Source organism: Pyrus communis, chromosome 1 (genome assembly GCF_963583255.1).
Source record: "Pyrus communis chromosome 1, drPyrComm1.1, whole genome shotgun sequence".
Taxonomy (NCBI): Eukaryota; Viridiplantae; Streptophyta; class Magnoliopsida; order Rosales; family Rosaceae; genus Pyrus; species Pyrus communis.
Window position 1 is genome coordinate 29,006,849 of NC_084803.1, and position 22,081 is coordinate 29,028,929.

The 22,081-nt window shown below is 38.9% G+C and overlaps 2 non-coding genes across 2 annotated transcripts; one reads left to right on the forward strand and one right to left on the reverse strand.

Moving 5' to 3' along the window:
• Positions 1-7,824: 7,824 nt before the first annotated feature.
• Positions 7,825-7,935, reverse strand: LOC137720257 (small nucleolar RNA R71). Its single transcript, XR_011066481.1, has one exon. It is a non-coding gene; the product is annotated as a small nucleolar RNA R71 (small nucleolar RNA).
• Positions 7,936-21,568: 13,633 nt separating this feature from the next.
• On the forward strand, positions 21,569-21,679 carry LOC137720598 (small nucleolar RNA R71). The gene has a single exon (XR_011066551.1). It is a non-coding gene; the product is annotated as a small nucleolar RNA R71 (small nucleolar RNA).
• Positions 21,680-22,081: the final 402 nt, after the last annotated feature.

Below are 22,081 nucleotides of genomic sequence, written 5' to 3' on the forward strand. Positions count from 1 at the left end.
TGGAACTCTTTGATGTTTGGGGAATCGATTTCATGGGACCATTTCCATCCTCTTTTGGCTACTTATACATATTAGTGGCAGTGGATTACGTATCCAAATGGGTTGAAGCCATTGCTACAAGAACTAATGATCATAAGGTTGTGTTGAATTTTCTTAAAGATGTGATTTTTTGTAGGTTTGGAACCCCAAGAGCTATTATTAGTGATGGTGGCAGCCATTTCTGCAACAAACCTTTTGAATCCTTGATGAAGAAGTACAACATCAACCACAAAGTGGCAACCCCGTACCATCCTCAAACCTCAGGACAAGTGGAGATTAGCAATAAGGAGATCAAGAACATTTTGATGAAGACTGTGAGCCCTACAAGGAAGGATTGGTCATTGAGGTTAAATGATGCACTATGGGCATATAGAACAGCATACAAGACCCCCATTGGCAGGAGTCCTTATCGCCTTGTGTTTGGGAAAGCTTGTCATTTGCCAATGGAGCTTGAACACCGTGCATATTGGGCCATCAAGAAGTTCAACTTTGATTACAAGGATGCTGGAATAGCAAGGAAACTCCAACTTAATGAGTTGGAAGAACTTAGAAATGAGGCATATGAGAATGCCAAAATCTACAAGGAACGGACTAAGCTCTATCATGACAAGGCCATCCTAAGGAAGGAGTTTCACCAAGGTATGAAAGTACTTTTGTATGACTCACGTTTGAGACTTTTTCCAGGTAAATTGAAGTCTAGGTGGGTGGGACCATTCAAAGTGTTACAAACATTTCCCCACGGAGCTGTGGAGATAGAGAACATGAAGAATGGCACCTCTTTTAAAGTCAATGGGCAGCGATTGAAACCGTACTTGGAGAAAGTGGAGGAAGAGCCAGTGTATCAAGTTGTAGATTTTCTTGAGTTTACAACACCATGAACAAGCTACCATGTCTTGCCTAGACATTAAATAAAGCGCTTGCTAGGAGGCAACCTAGTGTGGTTTGTGTTCTTTCCTTATTTTGTGTTTATATTATTTCCATTCCATATTCTTTGCCTATTTACTTTGCATACAATTTTAAGCATCGAGGACAATGCTTAGGTTAGGTTTGGGGGTGTGGGATGGAAGGAGGTTTGTGTTTTGTATTTATTTCATGTGTTAGCTTGGTTAAGAGTGTTGAAAGTTTGTGTTTTGTGTTTGTTTTATGTGTTAGTTTTGGTTAAAGGTGTTTTGCTTACTAATATGAATGTATATGAGGGCTATGTTTGAAAACAAACGATTGGGTTGCTATGAAAAAGTGTTGCATCTTGTTGTCATGTATAAAGCTTTAACTCTTGAAATTATGATCATGGAGGTACCATACTCAAATTCTGGAAGAAGAATAGTGGAGACTACCCTAGTGAGTTATTTTGAGCCTAATTGTTTCTTTGAGAGGGTTTAAAGTGTTTCTACTCCTATCTTTTTTTTTCAATTTCACTTTAAATGATCTCATTAATTCTATTTCGTTTGGATGCTAAGAATCATTCCCCTTTGCAGATACCATGTATTTAGTATCATTCATGAATGAACTCAATGAGATGATGTTAGGCTATGCATGTTTAACTACTAAAACGCTTAAATCCTACCCATTTGTGTGCTCCATTCACCCTTGTTGCAGCCAAACACTTTAGCCTAACTCTTTCATCACCCACACCATAATCTACCCATTCTAGCCCATTACAAGCCATACCTTATAGTTTGGGGAATACCAATGTGATGAAGACTAAGGGCAGATTGAGTTATAGAGCAAGATTGTGGCGTGTACCGAGGGCACCTATGTTGAAAATGTTTCTAAAAAAAAAAAAAAAAAAAAAAAAAAGGATCAAAGTGGATACAAATTCCAAATCGCCTCATTATAAAGCATAGGGCCTGGACGCCAAAAACAAAAGAAGACAAATACCAGTGAAGAGCCTCAAAGACACCTTGGTATGCCCCAAGCTCTAGTATTTCATATCACGTCTTTCGTAACCTATACCCTAAGCCTTGCATTACAATCTTGAGAAAGACCTAGCTGATCATTGAGGATGTATTCATGGGTGATGGTAAGTGTGTGTGTTATCTATATTCTTAGCATTTAATTCATTTCATGAGATCTACTTAGAAACTGTGCTGCCATTTCAGATTTCATATGTGAGAATTTTGATTCCATTTACATAATTTCACTCATATATGTTGTGGAGAGACTAAACCTTAAGATCTGAGTGAGAACTTGAGTGGAAGCTGTGAGGAGTAAAGTTGAGGCGAATTCTATCTGAAGCATTTGGGTATGGTGACCTTGAAGTTGTAAGACATGGAGAAATATCTTTATACGTTACAATTGATACGATTCTTTGGAGTGGAAAACTTTTGAGTTTGAATGTAAAACAAAATCTTCATTGGTTCTTATTAGTTTGTTTAAAGCTTGTAGTAACCAAGTTGTTTGCAGATTTGGTAGATGTTTGTGGGTGTCATCACTGTAAGCCCTCAGGAGACACAACTCCTCCAACTAGGGACACCTAGGGGTTCAAAGGCCTGTTGCACATGCTCAGTGCAATCGTTTAGCCAGCGAAAGTGGTTTAGTTAGATGTTTGTGTTGGTGTGTTTTAGTTTTAAGTTTGCTCGAGGACTAGCAAAAACCAGGTTTGGGGGTATTTGATAAGTCACATTTTGCATGTATTTATATCTTCCTTATTTGGCGTCTTTGTGATTGTTTTGGATTAAACTAGTTGCATTTTACATTATTTGGTGTTAGTGTGCAGCCAAGTGGGAATTTGGATCAATGGGAAGGCAAATCAAGTAAAAACATTCCAGAAAAGATGTGAAGTGTTAAGAGATGCAATTCGGCCATATTGGGTGATTCTAAACAAGGCAAAAACATTGAAGTCAGCTATGTGGTTCCAACACCAAAACATGCATTCACATGCATGTTCACAACCTTGGCCGTGCATTCTCATGTCATCCCATCATTTTATGCACTTCTAGCACCAAATCAGATTTCTCACACCTTGTGCCGTCCATTCCACTACTTGTCCATCTCCCTTTTGCGCCAAAAACATCCACTTCCATCACTTAATCCACTCAGCCACATTCACATGGATGATTCACAATCTGACCGTGCATTCCATTTCCCTTCTCCACTTCATCTTTGCAGAAATCCACATGCATTTTGATTAAACAAACCACATACCTGCAGATCATGTCCACTCCTTGCAGCCATCATTTCAGAAATCCATTTCATCCCATCATTCCATGTGATTCCAGCCCCCTTTGTCCATGCCGTGTGCTTTCTTCCCCTTTCCAGATTTGTACAAACAATTTCAAATGGCCAATTCACCTTTGCAGGTTCCACTCACTTGTTGAAGCAAGGTGATGCGAGATTTATACGCACACAAATTAAACCCTCTTTTTGACAATTGTAGTATAAGTATAAGTAGGGATCGTTCTGGACCGGGGATTAGGAGGGATTGTTAATCACTTGGATTTGACTCAAAAACATAAAAACAAAGTTAAAAACGTTCACAAAGACTCAAAGGACTCAAAACAAGTTCAACAGACTCAAAACTGCCTAAAAACACTAACTAGGCAGTTTCTGACCTTAAACCCAATGTTGGACGAATTTAAGATTATGGCTTGATTCAATCGTAAAATAACAATATAAAACACTATACTAGACTCAAAGAATGCAAAACTAAACTTTAAAACACTAAAACAAACCAAAAGACTCAAAACAACACAAACACACTCAAATCTGCCTAAAAACCACTTTCTGGGCAGATTTGAGCACAAATACAAATTTGGACGAATTTGTGTAACAAAATGACTCAAAACTCTTATAAACACAAACTAAGACACTTTCTAACTAAATTGGACATTAAAGTAAAGGGGGATTGAGGTTTATACGAAATTAAATTAAATGAACAAATTAAACTTAAAACAGAATGTAACTATGAAATTGATGAAATGGAATGAATGGATGATAGAATAGCTAAGGGGTTCATCTCCACATATGTTATACTTGCATAATAAAATGATTTCCAATTGCATTTCAATAAATCATTAATTCTCAACACCCCAAGTTAACCGTGATGCACTAATTAACCTTCAAATCTTCCTAACGTTATTGAATTGGATGATTGCATACGACAACCCAAAACATTCCCCACAAGTCCCCTACATGATTGCATAATAGAGATACAAGCAAGAATCATTACGCTCTATGAAAATTATAAGTGTTGACGGGGCATTCGTTACTATGATTGCATGAAACTTATGCCAAGAATTCGTTTAACGCGATTGTTTATAAGCAACCTCCACTACTTGTGAATATAAGTTTGTAACTATTAGGTGAAACTCACTTATATTCTAGCGTCAAATTCATGCATGAAAATTAAGTGTGCACTCTCAATAAACATACATAAATAAGTTATCAATCAAATAGTTAAACAAATTGAATCCACAACTTATGAAACGCAATTAGAAGTAATCAAATCAAAATGCAAGCATAAACATTTATTTCGAATCCCCCCCTAGCCAAGGGGGGTTTAGTTCCTCATAACTTTGAAATCAAAGAAACACCTAAACATTCCAACAACTCAAACTTGAATTGTATGAACGTTTAGGCACTCTTCTCTTCCATTCCTCATACGTACAAAACAAAGAGAATTGAATTTAAACATTGAAATCAAAGAAACCCCTAAACATTCCAACAACTCAAACTTGAATTGTATGAACGTTTAGGCACTCTTCTCTTCCTCGTTGTTGTATCACAAGGTCTAAGGTGAGTTTTGGGATAGTGTGAAGTGTTTTGGAGGGATGGGGAGTGGTTGGAGTGGTGTTTGGATTAGTAGGGAAACTCACGGATGATTTCTGGTGGTGTTTTGGATGATTTTCTGAATATGGACGAATTGAATGAGTATTTATAGGTGAAATGGGGGGAACATGACAGCTAGGAACTTGGTGGAAATCTGAAATGGTGATGGGAGATGCATGTGGCTGTTTGTGCATGTGATTAAAGGGTGGAAATGCATGTGTTTTGACAGAAATGAAAGGGAATGCACGTTTTTGGTTGATTTCTGGTGGTTGTGAGGTGGAAATCTAGGTGGAAATGCATGTGGATTAAAGCTATGTGAATGATTAAGGTGAATGTGCATGAGTGCATGTGAAATCTGCCAAGATGCATGTGTTATGAAGTGGATTTTCTGCAAAGCAAGGTGAATGTGCATGTGATTAAATTAAAAGATGGAATGCATGTGAATATGATGGAAATCTGATTTCTTTGAAGATGCATGTGCAATGAAGTGGAATGACAGCTAGGTTATGATGATGAATGCATGTGAATATGATGGAAATCTGATTTCTTTGAAGATGCATGTTCAATGAAGTGGAATGACAGCTAGGTTATGATGATGAATGCATGTGGCTGATTTAATTGAATAGGAAAGCATGTGAAATGTTTGTGGTGAGTGAATGTTCATGTGAATTAAAGCTAAAGTGATGATGATAAGTGATATGATAAGTGATAAGTGATATGATAAAGTGATGATGATAAGTGATAAGTGATAAGTGATATGATATGTGGTTATGATAAGTAATGGGAGCATGTGGGTTAATTAATGAAGGAAATGCATGTGCAATGACAAGGTGTTAGAATGGATGTGTGTTATGCATGGCATGATTGGGATTAGGAAAGGTTTAAATGTCCTAAAACTAAAGAGAACAAGGTTCCAACACTTTGGCTCCAATTAGGTCTTCAATTTCGTCCAACACTTTGGCTCCAAGCATAAGCTATCCATCCTTAGCCCAAAAGTGCTCCAAAAATCTCCAAAATGCATCTTTTTGCTCCTTTAGCCCTTTGGACCTACAAACACACGAAAATAGCTTAAAGTACTAAAATAACTAAAGAAACATAACGTAAATACACGAGAACAAGCCATTTAAGTCGCATGAATATGCTCCTATCACAAGGGCACATGCTTCTTTTAATACATTAACACATACTTGCAGATCTTGTCCATGCCATGCGTCCACTACCTCAGAAACCCATCAATTCCAGCTCATTTTATGCTATTCCATCTCACTTGTGCAGATGGAGATCCAATCTGAGTGTTGGAGCCACATTCCTTTATATAAAACAAGTCTCACTTCACACAACAATGGTTCCGCATTTTTCTTCTTCACTCAGTCCATTACACACGCATAACTTCTCCCATTTCATTTCATTTTCTGTCCATTTCTGTCCCAAGGGCAGAAACCATTCAACCATAACCAATCTACCTTCATCCGCACCACATTTGGAAAACCAACACCGAAGGCACTCTTCAAGGAATTCAACATCAGTTTTGCTTCAAGGGTTTCTTCTTATTAATTCTATGTTCATTCATGTTTTATATTTTTATGTTAAATCTTTTGTAAACATGAATTGTAACTAATCCTTCTCTAGGGATTCGATGTAACCTTGCAAAGTTTGCCATGTAATTAAGTTAGAATGCTCAGTTTGTCCATCTATTTCTTGTTTCATTCTCTGATTTAATGGTGACTTAGTGTGTTGATTTTAATGTTTGATCATCATTTGAATTAATCACTAAGTTGTGTAGCCAAGATTAAAACACACATCATGCATAATCTTGGTAGATATGTGAATGAATGAAGGGAATGTTTAGCAAACATCCTGCCGAGTTATTCCCTTTGGTTTTATGAAAGTTTCTTGTGCATTACATACTCTTGATTATGAACCAAAGTTGCACATCACAACTAGGTTCATGATTAGAGACATTTGATCAAATCCACACATCATATGGTTGATCATGTCCAAGTGAAACAAACTCAAGAAATAGGTAGATGAATGAGTATAAACTAACTTAACAAACATGGACTTGGTTTAGCAATGGTGAAACCGAATCCCTAGCTTCATCTCCATTGGTACTATCTCATTTTATTAGTTGTTGAGTCATTTATTTGTGTTTACTTCACTTTCTTATACTTTCAAGTTACAACAACAAATCTGCCTATTCTGTTTAGTTTGATTCATTTCATAGAGTTCTTGCAAAACAAGTAATTACATAGGTCCAATTAGTCCCTGAGGATTCGACACCCTTGCTTGTGCCATTATACTAAATATATTCTAGCATTAGGAAGGAATAATACATCAACAAAAATGGCGCCGTTGCCGGGGACTGATTTCAGTCCCTTGTAATTGCTCGTTTGCTATTTAAATTTTGTTCTTTTCATTGTAGGTAGATTCTTGATTTTCATTCAAACGTGTGTTATTTTGTTTCAGGTAGTATATGTCAAATAGACTTGTTGAGTTAGGCCAAAGAATTGAATGGTTAAAGGGCCACACTTTGGACAACTTTGTGCCATCAAGTTCCTCCATTATCCGTGAAGAAGAGGAAGAGAATTCACCTAGTTCAACAAGTAAAGGATCTGAGCAATTTAATTGGGAAAGAGAAGAAGAGATGGCGGGCAACGAAGATGAGCTTCGAGCTTTGGAGGACTTTGCTCAACCAATCATACCAAATTCACCTTCATGCATCTTGTTGCCCACAGAAGCTAGAAACTATGATCTTAAATCTTCACATTTCCATATGTTTCCCTCTTTTTATGGCTTACCTAATGAAGACCCTTTAGCTCATATTAAAGAGTTTTACAATGTTGTGAGTGGTTTACCTTTGCAGGGAGTAAGTGAAGCAAATTTGAGGATGAGAGTGTTTCCTTACACCTTGAAAGATAGGGCCAAGAGTTGGTTGATGACTCTAACACCAGGTTCCCTCACCACATGGGATGCCGTGGCTAAGAAGTTCTTGGAGAAGTTCTTTTCCACTCAAAAGACAGCCACATTAAGGGGACAAATCTTCAACTTCAAACAAGATGATGGAGAACCTTTCAATGAGTGTTGGGAGCGCTTTAAAGGCCTTTTGTTGCAATGTCCACACCATGGGTTACCTTTTCACTTACAAATGCAAATTTTCTATGATGGACTAACCCAAACATGTCAATCAACTGTTGATAATGCAGCAGGTGGAGCATTGAAGGAAAAGAATGCTCAAGAGTCATATAACATTTATGAGATGTTGGGGTCTAATGCTCAACACAAAGATTTAAGGGGTAAGAAAGTTGGAGTCTATGAAACAAGTTCTAATCATGAGCTTTTGTTGCAGGTAGCTAACCTAGAAAGGAAGATTGAATCCGTGCTCAACATGGTGCCAAAAGCAAATGAAGTGTGTGCCATTTTCAACATACCAAGCCATTCTACTAACCAATGTCCATCTAGGGAAGCTTACCCCGAGTATGTTCAAGAACAAGTGAACCTCATGAATTCTTACAATCAAAGGCCAAGGAATGATGTGTATTCCAATACATATAACTCGAGTTGGAGAGATCATCCCAACCTTTCATGGAAGAACAACAATCAATTCGAAAATTTCCAACCAAAACCTGCCACTACCCTTGAAGATACGGTTAAGTTGTTAGCCCAAAACACCTTGCAATTCCAACATTCCACAAATAGCACTCTCCAACAACATTCAGCGGCTCTAACCAAAATGGAGACACAATTGGGGCAAATTGCAGATGCCTTGAACCAAAGAGAAGTTGGAAAGTTTCCAAGCCAACCCGTTATACTCCAAAGGAACCAAGAGCAAGCCAAAGCAATCACTACACTTAGAAGTGGTAAGGTTATTGATAATAGGGTTGGCAATGAAGTTACTAATGAATATGATCATGTGAATGCAGGAGTTACTCAAGGAGACAATGAGAAACCAAGCCATGATATTTCCTCATTTGAAGCACCAAATCTTCATAAGGCCGAGAAACCATACACTCCACCAATACCATTCCCTGGAAGACTTGCCAAGAGCAAGCAGGATAAGTCATTCAAGGAAATTTTTGATATACTAAGCAAAGTGAATGTTAACTTACCTTTGCTTAATGTCATTAGGAACATGCCAGCATATGGAAAGTTCTTCAAGGAGTTAAACAGCTACAAAAGGAAGTATGGACCACATGAGAAGGTAGTGGTGTCTGAGAATGTGAGTGCAGTTTTGCAAAGAAAACTTCCACCAAAGCTCAAGGACCCAGGAAGTTTCTCTATCAACATCACCATAGGGGACAAGAAAGTAGAGAAGGCGATGCTTGATTTGGGTGCTAGCATCAACTTAATGCCTTATTCAGTGTACCTTCAACTAGGTTTGGGAGATTTGAAAGCCATCACCATTTCATTACAACTTGCAGACAGATCCGTGAAATATCCAAAAGGTATAGTAGAAGATATTCTAGTTCAAGTTGATAAACTAATCTTGCCTGCAGATTTTGTAGTGTTGGACATGGAAGAAGCTCTTATACATGATCGTGAGTTGCCAATATTGCTTGGGAGACCTTTCATGGCCACGCCCAAGACCACCATTGATGTGCAAAATGGACTCCTGACTATGACAGTGTTAGGAGAGACAGTTCAATTCAAAGTGTTTGAATCTCTTTCTCATCCTTCTTCATCTCTTGATTGTTATGCCATTGATGTGCTTGATTCATTGGTATTCTCTAAGTTCTTGCAGGCACAATCAAATGAACCATTACAAACTGTTTTGAGTCAATCTCAAGATGAGTTTGATGAAGAAGATGCCCCTTTGAAATAGTGACGCCCCTTCGATTTCTGAGCAGGCGCCCCTTTGCTTTCTGAACGACACGTAGTAGTGCGGATGCGGCTCTTTTTGACAAAGCTGCACGCGTTTTCTGAAAAGCAGAGAAAGCGTCGCCGGACTTTGCGCTTGTTGGCAAAAGATGTGTAGTTGCGATGATTGCCTCCACGTGTTTTCTGAAAAGAAGAAATCTTTTGACAAAGTTGAACACGTCTTCTGAAAAGCCGAGAAAACGTCGCCAAAATTACGCCGGAAATTCCGGCTTTTTGAATCGGTGGACGGGTCGCCTTGGCTTCTTATAGAGGTATCGATCACCGCCAACATACACAATCTGAAGAATTCCCATTCTTGAACATCGTCTCCGGCCCTTTGAAATTTTAACTCCATCCACCCCTTCTCTTTGAACACTTTTGAAAAATGGCAAACCCATCGAACCTTTGCTTAGAATTGAGTCTCAGCAGTGAAACGGGCGCGCCGCGTCAAGGTAACGTATGGCGCCCTTCTTTCTGATCTTCTAACGGTCCTCTTTCAGGTGAAGACTCCGTGATGCAGGACGCCACAACAGCTACAATAGTAGCTAGGAACCTCCTCACTCCAAAAGATAGTAGGCTGCTGTCAGGACGGTCCGATGAGTTAGCCGTTCAAGAGTCCCTCGCTCTTAGTGTTCAGTGTGCAAGTTCTGTGTCCAACATGGGCCAACGCCTGCTTGCCCGCTCCCGTCAGGTGGAATCATTGATGGCGGAGGTGGAAAGTCTTAAGCAGGAGATCCAGCAGCTTAAGTACGAGAATAGAAGTTTGCATGTACTTGCAAATAACTATTCGTCGGGCATGAAGAGGAAGCTTGATGAGCTGCAAGAATCCGAGGGTCGAATTCAAAGTGACCGTCAAAGGCTTGCGGCTTATCTCCAGAGGCACCTTTTTCCTGGGTCATCCAGCGCTTGGCCAAGTATTGAGGCCTGGAATGCTCTAGCTCCGATGCCTCCCGCTCCGATGCCTTCCGCTCCAATGCCTTCCGCTCCGATGCCTTCCGCTTCAATGCCTTCAACTTCAATGCCTTTCGCTTCGACGCCTCGTAGTGGGGCTTCACGTAAACAACCTTTGTGAAGCACCATCTTTCTCCATGTTTAGTATTTTTTTTTTTTTTTTAATATATGAAATTTCTTTTTTTTTTTTTTTTTTTTTTTTTTAGTGCATTGGGTTGCCTCCCAAGTAGCGCTTTCTTTTACGTCTTGCAGCCGGACGAAGAACCCAATCACTCCAGGATATGTTCACGAATCGGATGAGAAATCCGAGTCATAAACTAGTAGGGATCGTTCTGGACCGGGGATTAGGAGGGATTGTTAATCACTTGGATTTGACTCAAAAACGTAAAAACACAATATAAAACACTAAACTAGACTCAAAGAATGTAAAACTAAACTTTAAAACACTAAAACAAGCCAAAAGACTCAAACATCACCCAAAACACTCAAAACTGCCTTAAAAACACTTTCTGGGCAGTTTTGAGCACTTTGGTGAATTTGGACGAATTTGTGCAACAAATTGAATCAAAACACTTATAAACACAAACTAAGACACTTTCTAACTAATTTGGACAATAAAGTAAAGGGGATTGAAATTTGGACGAAATTAAACAAAATGCACAGATTCTAATTAAAACAAAATGTAAATGTGAATGTGTGATAGAATTGAATGGAATGAAGGCTAGCTAAGGGGTTCATCTCCATACATGTTATACTTGCATAATAAAACGATTTCCAATTGCATTTCAATAAATTATGAAACTCATCACCCCGGGTTAATTAGGTCCGCTTAAATTAACCGTCAAGTTTTCCTTAAGTTAATGAATTGGATGATTGCATACGACAACCCAAAGCATTCCCCACAAGTCCCCTACATGATTGCATAATAGAGATACAAGCAAGAATCATTACGCTCTATGAAGATTATAAGTGTTGACGAGGCATTCGTTACTATGGAATACGCATGAAACTTATGCCAAGAATTCGTTTAACGCGATTGTTTATAAGCAACCTCCACTACTTGTGAATATAAGTTCGTAACTATTAGGTGAAACTCACTTATATTCTAGCGTCATATTCATGCATGAAAATTAAGCGCGCATTCTCAATAAACATACATAAATAAGTTATCAATCAAATGGTTAAACAAATTGAATCCACAACTTATGAAACGCAATTAGAAGTAATCAAATCAAAATGCAAGCATAAACATATATTTCGAATTTCTTCATAACTTTGAAATCAAAGAAACACCTAAACATTCCAACAACTCAAACTTGAATTGTATGAACGTTTAGGCACTCTTCTCTTCCATTCCTCATACGTACAAAACAAAGAGAATTGAATTTAAACATTGAAATCAAAGAAACACCTAAACATTCCAACAACTCAAACTTGCATTGTATGAACGTTTAGGTACTCTTCTCTTCCTCTTCGTTGTGGCACAAGGTCTAAGGTGAGTTTGATGGTGTGAATGGTTTGGGGAGTGGTGAAAATGGAAGGATGGTGTTTGGATTGTAAGGGAGAGCACGGCAAGGGTGTTTGATGTCTACATTCTGAAAAGAGTGTATGAATGGGTGAATTTCTAGCACAAAGGCCTTATTTCTGTGGTGAATGGATCCCCCCCTTTGTGGCTGCAATGAAGGTTTATTTATAGGTGAAATGGGGGGAACATGACAGCTAGGAGGGTGGTGGAAATCTGAAATGGTGATGGGAGATGCATGTGGCTGATTTATGCATGTGATTAAAGGGTAGGAGTGCATGTGCTTTGACAGAAATGAAAGGGAATGCACGGTTTTGGTTGATTTCTGGTGGTTGTGAGGTGGAAATGCATGTGGATTAAAGGGAGAATGCAAAGGAAAAGCTGGAAATGGGAGTGAAGAGTCACGGCAATGGGTGTTTGGGGTTGGAAATGCATGTGTTTGCATGTGATTGCTGTTTGTTTGAAGTGTGTGTGAATGCATATGGATTAAAGAGTGAATGGTGGCTGCAATGATGAAGACATGTGGCTGAAATGAAAGGTGGAAATGGGAAGGAATGTGCACGACAATGATGGTGAATATGAATGCATGTGGCTGATTTAAAGAATAGGTATGCATGTGAATTAAAGGTGTTGTGTTAGGTGATGGGTGCATGTTAAGTGATAAGTGATAAGTGATGATGATAAGTGATAAGTGATAAGTGATGATGATAAGTAATGGGAGCATGTGGGTTAACTAATGAAGGAAATGCATGTGCAATGACAATGTGTTAGAATGGATGTGTGTTATGCATGGCATGATTGGGATTAGGAAAGGTTTAAATGTCCTAAAACTAAAGAGAACAAGGTTCCAACACTTTGGTCTTCAATTAGGTCTTCAATTTCGTCCAACACTTTGGCTCCAAGCATAAGCTATCCATCCTTAGCCCAAAAGTGCTCCAAAAGTCTCCAAAATGCATCTTTTTGCTCCTTTAGCCCTTTGGACCTACAAACACACGAAAATAGCTTAAAGTACTAAAATAACTAAAGAAACATAACGTAAATGCACGAGAACAAGCCATTTAAGTCGCATGAATATGCTCCTATCAGCTAGGACGGCTAGTGACAAGCTAGGACGGCTAGGAGACAAGCTAGGACGGCTAGTGACAAGCTAGGACGGCTAGTGACAAGCTAGGACGGCTAGGAGACAAGCTAGAAATTAAGCACCATGTGTGAATAGATAAAGCCTTCTAGAAATAAGGTTTTTTTAGGCCCCCTTTGTTGATGTATATTTTCTTCCTAATGCTTGAATATATTTAGTATAATGGCACAAGCAAGGGTGTCGAATCCACAGGGACTAATTGGACCTATGTAATTACTTGTTTTGCAAGAACTCTATGAAATGAATCAAACTAATCAAATGAAGCAGATTTGTTGTTGTTACTTGAAAGCATAAAGAAATGAAGTAAACACAAGTAAATGAATCAATAACTAACACAATGAGATGGTTCCAAAGGAAATGAAACTAGGGATTCGGTTTCACCATTGCTCAACTAAGTCCATGTTTGTTAAGCTAGTTTGTACTCATTCATCTACCTATTTCTTGAGTTTGTTTCACTTGGACATGATCAACCATATGATGTGTGGATTTGATCAAATGTCTATAATCATGAACCTAATTGTGATGTGCAACTTTGGTTCATAATCAAGAGTATGTAATGCATAAGAAACTTTCATAAAACCAAAGGGAATAACTCGGCAGGATGTTTGCTAAACATTCCCTTCATTCATTCGCATATCTACCAAGATTATGCATGATGTGTGTTTTAATCTTGGGTACACAACTTTGTGATTAATTCAAATGGTGATCAAACTTTAAAATCAACTCACAACGTCACAAATAAATCAGAGAATGAAACAAGAAATAGATGGACAAACTGAGCATTCTAACTTAATTACATGGCAAACTTTGCAAGGTTACATCGAATCCCTAGAGGAGGATTAGTTACACTTCATGTTTACAAAGATTTGACATAAAAATAAATAACATGAGTGAACATGGAATTAAGAAGAATAAACCCTTGAAGCAAAACTGATTTTGAAGTCCTTGAGGAGTGGCCTTCGGGGTTGGTTCTCCAAGTATGATGCAACTGAATTAGATCCGCTTGGTATGTTTTCTGCAAAGGGGAGACAAATGGGCAGAGAATGGACAGAGAATAGGGTGAAATGGAGCGGCTATGGGTGAATAAAAATGGAATGAATGCCGAACCCCTTGATGTGTGAAGTGTGACTTGTTTTATAGAAGGAAATGTGGCTCCAACATTCAGATTGGATCTCAATCTGCACAAGTGAGATGGAATAGCATCAAATGAGCTGGAATTGAATGGGTTTCTGAGGTGTTGGTCGCACGGCATGGACAGGGTCTGCAAGTGTGTGGTTTGTTTAATCAAAATGCATGTGTCCTTGCTGCAACAAGTGAGTGGAATCTGCAAAGGTGAATTGTTTGTACAAATTCTGGAAAGGTGAAGAAAGCACACGGCATGGAATGATGGAATGAGTGAATTTCTGGAATAAAGGATGCAAGGAATGGACATGATCTGCAGGTATGTGGTTATTTAATCCAAGATACATGTGCAAAGTCTGCCACAAGGGAGTGGACAATCTGAAACTGGTTATAATAATCTGGAAATGGGAATGAAAGTGCACGGGATGGACTTGAAGGAGTGCTGAAATGGCATGGAATGTTTAATTGAGATGCATGTGGATTTCTGCAAAGATGAAGTGGAGAAAGGTAATGGAATGCACGGTCAGATTGTGAATCATGCATGTGAATGCATGCTTTGGTATTAGAAATACATAAGCTGCCTTGGAATCACATGGGAGTGCACGGTATGATGATGTTTGTTGGTGTAAATATGGCTGAAAGGTTTAGTTAATGGGAATGGGTGTGGAAGTGCACGGAATGGACATGAATGAGTTGGAAATGCATGTGAGTGCTTGGCAAGGTGTTTGAACATGCATGTGAATGCATGTTTTGGTGTTGGAACCACCCAATCTGACTTCAAGCTTTTTGCCTTGTTTAGATTCACAAAATATAGCCGAATTGCACCACATTCCTTCATTTGCCTTCCAATTGATCTTATTACACACTTGGCTGCACACTAGCACCAAACAATGTAAAATGCAACTAGTTTAATCCAAAAACAATACAAAAACGCCAAATAAGAAAGATATACATGCATGCAAAATATGACTTATCAAATACCCCCAAACCTGGTTTTTGCTAGTCCTCGAGCAAACTTAAAACTAAAACACACAAAATACAAACATCTAACTAAACCACTTTCGCTGGCCAAACGATTGCACTGAGCATGTGCAACAAGCCTTTGAACCCCTAGGTGTCCCTAGTTGGAGGAGTTGTGTCTCCTGAGGGTTTACAGTGATGACACCCACAAACATTTACAAAATCTGCAAATAACTTGGTTTAATCTCTCCACAACCATATATGAGTGAAATTATGTAAAGGGAATCAAAATTCTCACATATGAAATCTGGAATGGAAGCACAATTTTTGAGTAGATCTCATGAAATGAATCAAATGCTAAGAATATAGATAACACACACACTTACCATCACCCATGAATACATCCTCAATGATCAGCTAGGTCTTTCTCAAGATTGTAATGTAAGGCTTAGGTTATAGGTTACGAGAGAAATGATATGAAATACTAGAGCTTGGGGCATACCAAAGTGTTCTTGAGGATCATGCTCTTCACTTGCATTTGTTTTCTTTCTTCTTTGTTTTTGGCATCGAGGCCCTATGTCTTATAATGAGGAGATTTGGAACTTGTATCCATTTTAATTCTCTTCTTTTTTTTTTTTTATAATTTTTTTTAGAAGTATCTTCAACATAGGTGCCCTCGGTACATGCCACAATCTTGTTCTAAGCTCAATTTACCCTTAGTCTTCATCACATTGGTATACCCCAAACTATAAGGTATGGCTTGTAATGGGCTAGAATGGGTAGATTATGGTGTGGGTGATGAAAGAGTTAGGCTAAAGTGTTTGGCTGCAACGAGGGTGGATGGAGCACACAAATGGGTAGGATTTAAGCCTTTTAGTAGTTAAACATGCATAGCCTAACATCATCTCATTGAGTTCATTCATGAATGATACTAAATACATGGTATCTGCAAAGGAGAATGATTCTTAGCATCCAAACGAAATAGAAGTAATGAGATCATTTAAAGTGAAAATGAAAGAAAAAAGATAGGAGTAGAAACACTTTAAACCCTCTCAAAGAAGCAATTAGGCTCAAAATAACTCACTAGGGTAGTCCCCACTATTCTTCTTCCAGAATTTGAGTATGGTACCTCCATGATCATAATTTCAAGAGTTATAACTTTATAAATGACAATAAGATGCAACTCTTTTCCATAGCAACCCAATCGTTTGTTTTCAAACATAGTCCTCATATACATTCATATTAGCATACAAAAACACTCTTAACCAAAACTAACACCTCAAACAAACATAACACAAAACAAACCTTCCATCCCACCCCCAAACCTAACCTAAACATTGTCCTCGATGTTTAAAATTGTATGCAATGCAATTAGGCAAAGAATATGGAATGGTAATAACATAAACACAAAATAAGGAAAGAACACAAACCACACTAGGTTGCCTCTTAGCAAGCGCTTTATTTAATGTCTAGGCAAGACATGGTAGCTTGTTCATGGTGTTGTAAATTCAAGAACATCTACGATTTGATACACTTGCTCTTCCTCCACTTTATCCAAGTATGGTTTCAATCGCTGCCCGTTGACTTTAAAAGAAGTGCCATTCTTCATGTTCTCTATCTCCACAGTTCCATGGGGAAATGTTTGCAACACTTTGAATGGTCCCACCCACCTAGACTTCAGTTTTCCTGGAAAAAGTCTCAAACGTGAGTCATACAAAAGTACCTTCATACCTTGGTGAAACTCCTTCCTTAGGATGGCCTTGTCATGATAGAGCTTAGTCCGTTCCTTGTAGTTTTTGGCATTCTCATATGCCTCATTTCTAAGCTCTTCTAACTCATTAAGTTGGAGCTTCCTTGCTACTCCAGCATCCTTGTAATCAAAGTTGAACTTCTTGATGGCCCAATATGCACGGTGTTCAAGCTCCATTGGCAAATGACAAGCTTTCCCAAACACAAGGCGATAAGGACTCATGCCAATGGGGGTCTTGTATGCTGTTCTATATGCCCATAGTGCATCATTTAATCTCAATGACCAATCCTTCCTTGTAGGGCTCACAGTCTTCATCAAAATGTTCTTGATCTCCCTATTGCTAATCTCCACTTGTCCTGAGGTTTGAGGATGGTACGGGGTTGCCACTTTGTGGTTGATGTTGTACTTCTTCATCAAGGATTCAAAAGGTTTGTTGCAGAAATGGCTGCCACCATCACTAATAATAGCTCTTGGGGTTCCAAACCTACAAAAAATCACATCTTTAAGAAAATTCAACACAACCTTATGATCATTAGTTCTTGTAGCAATGGCTTCAACCCATTTGGATACGTAATCCACTGCCACTAATATGTATAAGTAGCCAAAAGAGGATGGAAATGGTCCCATGAAATCGATTCCCCAAACATCAAATAGTTCCACCACCAAAATGTTGTTCAATGGCATCTCATTTCTTCGGCTAATGTTCCCCATTTTCTGGCACCTATCACACTTAGAGCAAAAATCAAAAGCATCTTTGAATAAAGTAGGCCAAAAGAAACCAGATTGTAAAACCTTTAGAGATGTCTTTTTGGCACCAAAATGGCCTCCACATGCCAATGTGTGGCTAAATGTTAGGATGCTTTGTTGCTCACTCTCTGGGACACATCTCCTAATGATTTGATCAGGGCAATATTTAAACAAATATGGTTCGTCCCAAACGTAGTGCTTTACCATGGCAAGGAACTTCTTTCTTTCCTGAAAAGAAAGGTCATTTCTCATTATACCACAAGCAAGATAATTAACAAAATCCGCATACAATGGTTCTTTTTCTTGAACAACAAGGAGTTGTTCATCTGGAAATGATTCATTTAGGGGCAAAGGTTGTCCAACTCCATGGTTCTCATTAAGCCTGGACAAATGGTCAGCCACAACATTATCACTGCCCTTCTTATCTCGAATTTCCAAGTCAAACTCTTGTAGTAAGAGTATCCATCTAATCAAGCGTGGTTTAGCATCCTTCTTTGTCATCAAGTACCTAAGGGCTGCATGGTCAGAAAACACAATAACTTTAGATCCCACAAGATATGACCTAAACTTTTCTAAAGCAAAAACAACAGCAAGCAACTCCTTTTCAGTTGTGGAATAGTTAAGTTGAGCATCATGCAGAGTCCTGCTTGCATAGTAGATCACATGTGGAAGCTTGTTCACCCTTTGCCCTAAAACTGCACCAATAGCATAGTCAGAGGCATCACACATTAATTCAAAAGGTAACGACCAATCTGGTGCCATAATAATAGGGGCCGAGGTTAGTTCATATTTCAAAGTATTGAATGCATCCATACAAGCCTTATCAAAATGAAATACAACATCTTTAGCTAACAGATTGCATAATGGACGAGTGATCATTGAAAAGTTCTTAATGAAACGACGATAAAAACCCGCATGGCCCAAAAAACTTCTTACTCCCTTCACAGTGGTGGGGGCTACCATATTGGTGATGACGTCAATTTTGGCTTTGTCCACCTCCATTCCTTTGCTAGAGATTACATGTCCCAACACAATTCCTTGTTTCACCATAAATTGGCACTTTTCCCAATTGAGAACCAAATTTGTTTCTTGACATCTTTGAAGTACTAAAGAGAGATGGTTAAGACATTCATCAAAAGAGGAACCAAACACTGAGAAGTCATCCATAAATACCTCAATGAATCTTTCTACCATGTCAGAAAAGATGGCCAACATGCATCTTTGGAATGTTGCTGGAGCATTGCAAAGTCCAAAAGGCATTCTCCTGTATGCAAATGTGCCAAAGGGGCAAGTAAAGGTTGTTTTCTCTTGATCCTCCGGAGCGATTGCAATTTGATTGTAACCTGAGTATCCATCCAGAAAACAATAATGTGAGTAACCTGCCAATCTCTCAAGCATTTGATCTATGAAAGGCATAGGAAAGTAATCTTTTCTAGTGCTAGAATTCAACTTCCTGTAATCGGTGCAAACACGCCAACTGGCCGTGGGCTTTGTGGGCACAAGCTCATTGTTTTCATTCCTCATTACTGTGATTCCCACATTCTTAGGTACCACTTGAATAGCACTCACCCATTTGCTATCAGAAATGGGATATATGATCCCCACATCTAACAATTTCAACACCTCATTCCTAACAACCTCCTTCATGTGTGGATTGAGTCTTCTTTGTGGCTCACGGGTTGACTTTGCTCCTTCCTCCAAAAGAATCCTATGCATGCACATGGTAAGGCTTATTCCCTTGATATCTGCAATAGACCAACCAAAAACCAATTTGAACTCTTTTAACACCCTAATTAGTTTATCTTCTTCATTTGGGGTGAGGTCGGAAGCTATGATAACTGGAAGAGTTTCAAATTCAGCTAGATATGCATATTTTAGATGTGGTGGAAGTGGTTTAAGTTCAAGTTTTGGTGCCTTAACAGTGGAAGGAGTTAGATGTGACACTGATGATTCTAAAGGCTCTAAAAGAGGTGAAACTTTCAAAGGATACAATGCTAATGCTTCCAAGGCAGCTACTTCTTCCATGAGTGCATCTTCTTCATCAAACTCATCTTGAGATTGACTCAAAACAGTTTGTAATGGGTCATTCGATTGTGCCTGCAAGAACTTAGAGAATACAAGTGAATCAAGCACATCAATGGCATAACAATCAAGAGATGACGAAGGATGAGAAAGAGATTCAAACACTTTGAATTGAACTGTCTCTCCTAACACTGTCATAGTGAGGAGTCCATTTTGCACATCAATGATGGTTTTGGCCGTGGCCATGAAAGGTCTCCTAAGTAATATAGGCAACTCACGATCATGTATAGGAGCTTCTTCCATGTCCAACACTACAAAATCTACAGGCAAGATTAGTTTATCAACTTGAACTAGAATATCTTCTACTATACCTCTTGGATATTTCACGGATCTGTCTGCAAGTTGTAATGAAATGGTGGTGGCTTTCAAATCTCCCAAACCTAGTTGAAGGTACACTGAATAAGGCATTAAGTTGATGCTAGCACCCAAATCAAGCATTGCCTTCTCTACTTTCTTGTCCCCTATGGTGATGTTGATAGAGAAACTTCCTGGATCCTTGAGCTTTGGTGGAAGTTTTCTTTGCAAAACTGCACTCACATTCTCAGACACCACAACCTTCTCATGTGGTCCATACTTCCTTTTGTAGCTGTTTAACTCCTTAAAGAACTTCCCATATGCCGGCATGCTCCTAATGACATCAAGCAAAGGTAAGTTAACATTCACTTTGCTTAGTATATCAAAAATCTCTTTAAATGACTTATCCTGCTTGCTCTTGGCAAGTCTTCCAGGGAATGGTATTGGTGGAGTGTATGGTTTCTCGGCCTTGTGAAGATTTGGTGCTTCAAATGAGGAAGTAGCATGGCTTGGTTCCTCATTTGGTTTCTCATTGTCTCCTTGAGTAACACCTGCATTCACATGATCATATTCATTAGTAACTTCCTTGCCAACTCTATTATCAATAACCTTACCACTTCTAAGTGTAGTGATTGCTTTGGCTTGCTCTTGGTTCCTTTGGAGTATCACGGGTTGGCTTGGAAACTTCCCAACCTCTCTTTGGTTCAAGGCATCTGCAATCTGCCCCAATTGTGTCTCCATTTTGGTTAGGGCTGCCGAATGTTGTTGGAGAGTGCTATTTGTGGAATGTTGGAATTGCAAAGTGTTTTGGGCTAACAACTTAACCGTATCCTCAAGGGTAGTGGCAGGTTTTGGTTGGAAAGTTTGGAATTGATTGTTGTTCTTCCATGAAAGGTTGGGATGATCTCTCCAACTCGGGTTATATGTATTGGAATACATATCATTCCTTGGTCTTTGATTGTAAGAATTCATGAGGTTCACTTGCTCTTGAACATACTTGGGGTAAGCCTCCCTAGATGGACATTGGTGAGTAGGATGGCTTGGTATGTTGCAAATGGCACACACTTTATTTGCTTTTGGCACCATGTTGAGCACGGATTCAAGCTTCCTTTCTAGGTTAGCTACCTGCAACAAAAGCTCATGATTAGAACTTGTTTCATAGACTCCAACTTTCTTACCCCTTAAATCTTTGTGTTGAGCATTAGACCCCAACATCTCATAAATGTTATATGACTCTTGAGCATTCTTTTTCTTCAATGCTCCACCTGCTGCATTATCAACAGTTGATTGACAAGTTTGGGTTAGTCCATCATAGAAAATTTGCATTTGTAAGTGAAAAGGTAACCCATGGTGTGGACATTGTATCAAGAGGCCTTTAAAACGCTCCCAACACTCATTGAAAGGTTCTCCATCATCTTGTTTGAAGTTGAAGATTTGTCCCCTTAATGTGGCTGTCTTTTGAGTGGAAAAGAACTTCTCCAAGAACTTCTTAGCCACGGCATCCCATGTAGTGAGGGAACCTGGTGTTAGAGTCATCAACCAACTCTTGGCCTTATCTTTCAAGGTGTAAGGAAACACTCTCATCCTCAAATTTGCTTCACTTACTCCCTGCAAAGGTAAACCACTCACAACATTGTAAAACTCTTTAATATGAGCTAAAGGGTCTTCATTAGGTAAGCCATAAAATGAAGGAAACATATGGAAATGTGAAGATTAGAGATCATAGTTTCTAGCTTCTGTGGGCAGCAAGATGCATGAAGGTGAATTTGGTATGATTGGTTGAGCAAAATCCTCCAAAGCTCGAAGTTCATCTTCGTTGCCCGCCATCTCTTCTTCTCTTTCCCAATTAAATTGC